This window comes from Erythrolamprus reginae, chromosome 11, assembly GCF_031021105.1.
Source record: "Erythrolamprus reginae isolate rEryReg1 chromosome 11, rEryReg1.hap1, whole genome shotgun sequence".
Classification (NCBI taxonomy): Eukaryota; Metazoa; Chordata; class Lepidosauria; order Squamata; family Dipsadidae; genus Erythrolamprus; species Erythrolamprus reginae.
In genome coordinates this window covers 12,988,760-12,995,416 of record NC_091960.1, presented here as the reverse complement: position 1 = coordinate 12,995,416, position 6,657 = coordinate 12,988,760, and positions in this window count along the sequence as shown.

Here is a 6,657-nt window from a genome sequence, read left to right as displayed (position 1 = left end):
ACTAAAATTTTACACACTTGGGCAATTAACATTAAGCAACAACTAAAAGGGACTCTTTTCATAGATAGACTCTGGAACGCGCCTTCCAATCAGTACTGGAAGGAACATTGGACGAAAAAGCACTCTTGATAGAACGAGATAAAGTCCAAATATGCCCAAGTCTCCCCATCCCACACCACATGAAACACTCCCCCCACCCCCGGACAAATTTCTTCCTTACTCCCAAAAGGTCCGTCTTTTCCACTGGATCCGGCAGCCAATGTAGTGCTATTCTCTCTCTTTCCAAAAAATGCCGATTTCTCTACCGCTCGGCGACTCTTTCCTTCCAGTCTGAATTTGGGCAAGCTGTCCGGATTTGTATTTAAGGCGCGGCGTTTCTTCGATCCGACTGGAGTTAAAACTACAGTTACTGTATAGTAATAGCAATAGAGGCGAACCCCAAGAAAGAGAAGTCTATATAATAGGGAGGATGAGAGTCACTCCGCTAATCTTCCGACCGGAGTGAGAACTACACCTTGCAGCCGGAGTCCCCAGGCGCGGAGGCTTAAAGCGTTAAGACCCAGAAAAGCCGAAGGGACGGGGGGAGGGGGTGTCCCTGTGCCGACCGGAGTGGGAACTGCCACTCGGCTCATTCTTGCGCTGCTCTTCCCGGGCGGCGCACGTTCCTCTGCAGGGTAGCCGAAGCGGAGGACGAGGGGTGCGGCGGCCCCTGGGGGGTCCCAACAGTTCCGTCGGTGCTTCCTCGCTGCCTTCTCGGACGGTCCAGAATTGGAAATCAGCCCTTCAAGATGCGGCAGGCAACTGCTGGATCGACCGCCCCAAAGAAGCGCCCCAACTCCGGCCGCTTTTCTCCACCGCTTCCGTAAGTTTTTTTTATATATATATATCTTTTTAATTAATTTTTATAATATCAATAACAATGGAACATACACACAATATATAACAGTGTGCTCAGTGTTTAAGTGCCCGCCACCAAACAACATTCATACACCTCCACCAAAATAGGGGCATATACCGTTTTAACTCAAGAGCAATATTTTTTTTATTTTTATTTTATTTTATTTTTTATTTATTTATTTATTTATTTATTTCTTTCTTACTTACTTACTTACTTACTTACTTACTTACTTACTTACTTACTTACTTACTTACTTACTTATGTAGTTAGTTAGTTAGTCAGTCAAGTGGCATATTAGAGATATGTAAAGATATAATAATATTCATATACCTGATACTAGTAACAAGAAAAAATAAGAAACACATCCTAGATCTGAATGAATGAAATATTCTCATTGAATACTTTGTTCTGTACAAAGTTGAATGTGCACAACAGCATGTGAAGTTGATTGTCAATTAGTGTTGCTTCCTAAGTGGACAGTTTGATTTCACAGAAGTTTGATTTACTTGGAGTTATATTGTGTTGTTTAAGTGTTCCCTTTATTTTTTTTTTGAGCAGTGTATGTTCCAAAGTGCTAGAATAGAAGCTTTAGTTCCTAACACCATGGGAAATGTGTTTTTCCCCCATGATCTTAGCCAATCCCTGTGAAACGGTTGTTCGACCCCAAAGGGGTCCCAATACCCAGGTTGAGAACCACTGTGCTATAGAGAGGATCTTCACTAGACACTTAACATAATGCCTTGATATGAGAGATGGTGAGCAGACTAGAAAAAGAATCAAAAAGAGAAGACTGAAGAGATAAAAGATGAGGCTATTGACAGCTTCTTCTTCTTCTTTTTCATAACCTGCAATTCAGTCTCCAGAGCAAGAAAACTGGGAGGAAAAATTTCACACCAGTCAAACAGACTCTGCCTTAAAAAAGAATTCCTCTTGCAGATCCCAATACAGTATTTTGCATTTTACTCCTGGCTCCAACATTAGAATCAGATGGGGTAGTTCTTACCTCTGTGATCTTGCCCAGCTGTAAAAAAGATGCTATTAGTCAAGGATGGCCAGTCTTGGCAAGGTTAAGACTTATGGACTTCGATTCCCAGAATGCATGCTGGCTGGGGAATTCTGGGAGTTGGAAGTCCGCAAGTTTGAAAGTTGCCAAGCTTGGACAGTCATTATTTATTTATTTATTTGTTTGTTTGTTTATTTATTGGATTTGTATGCCGCCCCTCTCCGGAGACTCGGGGCGGCTAACAGCAACAATAAAGCAGTGTACAATAGTAGTCTGATGTTAGAAACAATTAAAAACCCATTAATATAAAAAACCAAACATACATACATACATACCATGCATAGAATTGTAAAGGCCTAGGGGGAAGAGGGTCTCAATTCCCCCATGCCTGACGGCAGAGGTGGGTTTTAAGCAGCTTACGAAAGGCAAGGAGGGTGGGGGCAATTCTAATCTCTGGGGGGAGTTGGTTCCAGAGGGCCGGGGCCGCCACAGAGAAGGCTCTTCCCCTGGGTCCCGCCAAGCGACATTCTTTAGTTGACGGGACCCGGAGAAGATCCACTCTGTGGGACCTAACTGGTCGCTGGGATTCGTGCAGCAGAAGGCGGTCCCTGAGATAATCTGGTCCGGTGCCATGAAGGACTTTATAGGTCATAACCAACACTTTGAATTGTGATCGGAAACTGATCGGCAACCAATGCAGACTGCGGAGTGTTGGTGTAACATGGGCATATTTGGGAAAGCCCATGATTGCTCTCGCAGCTGCATTCTGCACGATCTGAAGTTTCCGAACATTTTTCAAAGGTAGCCCCATGTAGAGAGCATTACAGTAGTCGAGTTTCGAGGTGATGAGGGCATGAGTGACTGTGAGCAGTGACTCCCGGTCCAAGTAGGGTCGCAACTGGTGCACATTAGTGGAACCCATCTTTGGATAAGTCTTCCAGTTACTTCATGTGATGTCTGTGTAATTTTTTTGGCGTGTGTGTGTTTTGCCCTTTTTTTCTTCTGAGATGTACTGATCAAGTACTGATATTTATTTATTTATTTATTTGTTTGTTTGTTTGTTTATTTATTTTGACCAATACACAATGAGGGTTTTAGTGGGTATATATCTATATACACATAGTAAAATACATGATGAAAGTTATAGAGGAGATATTCATAGTAAAATAAATCTATGAAAGAATAGAAAAGAAGGTATAGTAATAGAACATATCAATGAAAGAATAGAAGAAGAGATATAGGAATAGAAGAAAGGTATAGGAGATATAGGAGAGCAATAGGACAGGAGACGGAAGGCACTCTAGTGCACTTGTACTCGCCCCTTACTGACCTCTTAGGAATCTGGATAGGTCAACCGTAGATAATCTAAGGGTAAAGTGTTGGGGGTTTGTGGATGACACTATGGAGTCCAGTAATGAGTTCCACGCTTCGACAACTTGGTTACTGAAGTCATATTTTTTACAGTCAAGTTTGGAGCGGTTAATATTAACTTTAAATCTGTTGTGTGCTCTTGTGTTTTTGTGGTTGAAGCTGAAGTAGTCGCCGACAGGCAGGCCGTTGCAGCATATGATCTTGTGGGCAATACTTAGATCTTGTTTAAGGCGTCTTAGTTCTAGGCTTTCTAGGCCCAGGATTGAAAGTCTAGTCTCATAGGGTATTCTATTTAGAGTGGAGGAGTGAAGGGCTCTTCTGGTGAAGTATCTTTGGACATTTTCAAGGGTGTTGATGTTGATGTGGTCTACCTGCTTAGGTTTTCCTAGGATTGCTCATGTTTTAAAACTTTACTTCATTGATCCATCTTCTCTATCACCCATCTTTTGAGTTTAAGAAAAAACACCTGCCGAGTTTGGTTTCTCTTCCACTATACATACAGGAGTTCAAGATGGCCTTTCCATTTCCTTCCACTATAACAACTCTTTGAAGTTGGGTTGAAAGAGTGACAGGCCCAAGAGTCTCTTGTGGGTTTCTGTGGCCGAGGGGGGGCTTGAACAGGTGCCAGCCTGACCCCTTGACTCCTTCATCTCACTAGCTGTCAGTGCCATTGAACTGTGAAAAACATCCACAGGATTGGAACAGGCTGCAGGAAACATATTTTTCTTCTTTGGAATAAATGAATGTGAAAAGATGACCGGAAGTTATACTCTACTCCAGTGTTTCCCAACCTTGGCAACCTGAAGATATTTGGACTTCAACTCCTAGAATTCCCCAGCCAGCGAATGCTGGCTGGGGAATTCTGGGAGTTGAAGTCCAAATTCTGGGAGTTGAAGTCCAAATTCTGGGAGTTGAAGTCCAAATTCTGGGAGTTGAAGTCCAAATTCTGGGAGTTGAGGTCCAAATTCTGGGAGTTGAGGTCCAAATTCTGGGAGTTGAGGTCCAAATTCTGGGAGCTGAGGTCCAAATTCTGGGAGCTGAGGTCCAAATTCTGGGAGCTGAGGTCCAAATTCTGGGAGTTGAGGTCCAAATTCTGGGAGTTGAGGTCCAAATTCTGGGAGTTGAGGTCCAAATTCTGGGAGTTGAAGTCCAGATATCTTCAAGTTGCCAAGGTTGGGAAACACTGCTCTACTTCATTCATGCTTCACTTCCATGTGAAGTTCTCCATCAAATAATTAGAAAAATGTTGACTCTTAATCAGGACTCTGGAAGTACCATTTTTTTTACAAGGGAGTCCTCAACTTACTTACTTTATTTATTTGTTTATTTGTTTGTCTATCTATCTATCTATCTATCTATCTATCTATCTATCTATCTATCTATCTATCTATTTATTGGATTTGTATGCCGCCCCTCTCCGAAAACTCGGGGCGGCTAACAGCAATAACAAGACAGTGTATAACAACAATCCAATACTAAAAACAATTAAAACCCATTATAATAAAAAAACCAAACATACATACAGACATACCATGCATAGAATTGTAAAGGCCTAGGGGGAAAGAGTATCTCAATTCCCCCATGCCTGGTGGCAGAGGTGGGTTTTAAGTAGCTTACAAAAGGCAAGGAGGGTGGGGGCAATTCTAATCTCTGGGGGGAGTTGGTTCCAGAGGGCCGGGGCCACCACAGAGAAGGCTCTTCCCCTGGGTCCCGCCAAGCGGCATTCTTTAGTTGACGGGACCCGGAGAAGACCCACTCTGTGGGACCTAATTGATCGCTGGGATTCGTGCAGCAGAAGGCGGTCCCTGAGATAATCTGGTCCGGTGCCGTCAATCTTCTATGTTTCTATTTTCCTAGCTCGAAACCTATGACCATAGCTGACTCCTTGGCAAATTTCTATTGCTAAGCAAGAAAAATGTTAAGTGACATTGGTCCCATTTTGCAAACTTTCTTGCAACAGTGAATCACTGCAGTTGTTTGGTTAGTGGCAAGGTTGTTGGGTGAATCTGGCAAGCAATTGGACTTTGCTTGCTGGAAGGTGATCTCATGATCCCGGGTAGGAATCATAGACACGGAGACATGGTTTTCTGAGCAAAGCTGTTTCGAGCTAGGAAAATAGAAACATAGAAGATTGACAGCAGAAAAAGACCTCATGGTCCATCTAGTTTGCCCTTATGCTATTTCCTGTATTTTATATCTTAGGATGGATCTATGTTTATCCCAGGCATGCTTAAATTCAGTTACTGTGGATTTACCAACCATGCCTGCTGGAAGTTTGTTCCAAGCGTCTACTACTCTTTCAGTAAAATAATATTTTCTCACGTTACTTCTGATCTTTCCCCAACTAACCTCAGATTGTGCCCCCTTGTTCTTGTGTTCACTTTCCTATTAAAAACACTTCCCTCCTGAACCTTATTTAACCCTTTAACGTATTTAAATGTTTTGATCATGTCCCCCCTTTCCCTTCTGTCCTCCAGACTATACAGATTGAGTTCATGAAGTCTTTCCCGATAGGTTTTATGCTTAAGACTTAAGCCCGTCTCTGGACCCGTTCAGTTTTATCAATATCTTTTTGTAGATGAAGTCTCCAGAACTGAACACAGCATTCCAAATGTGATCTCAGCAGTGCTGTATACAGTGGGATCACAATCTCCCTCTTCCTGCTTGTTATACCTCTAGCTATGCAGCCAATCATTCTACTTGCTTTCCCTACAGCCTGATCACACTTTTCACCCATTTTGAGACTGTCAGAAATCACTACCCCTAAATCCTTCTCTTCTGAAAATCTCTCTCTGGGCATGAAACCTCTGCTGTTCAGAGACCTTTTCTCTCTGGCTATGATGTTATAGTTATAGTTATAATTTATTAGATTTGTATGCTGCCCCTCTCCAAAGACTCGGGGACTCCACCCCTCTCCGAAGACTCAGAGATGTCCTCCCTTGCTTGGGACTTCTGTTTATTTTTTATAGCAAATTTCTTTGTGCACACAAGTACAAAAGATTAACTTTACTAATTTTGTTACAAGGGATAAATTGTTAATATATAACATATACTATACTACAGACAAATCGTATCAAGGTGTAATTGCTAACTAAACAGAAGAGTGTTTAATTAACTTAGATAAGTTGTAAGTCTAGTTGCGTAGGGTATTCTGTTGTGAGTGGAGGTCTCTTCCAGTAAAGTATCTCTGGACATTTTCTAGGGTGTTTATGTCCAAAATGCAGTGTGGGTTCCAGACAGATGAGCTGTATTCAAGGATTGGTCTGGCAAAAGTTTTGTATGCTCTGGTTAGTAGTGTGAGAAGAATCTCAGTTCACCAACAAATGTGTGCCTTCTAATAAAATTTCCTGGTTTGAAAAGGTGCTGTCAGATTGCTCCCGGTTTG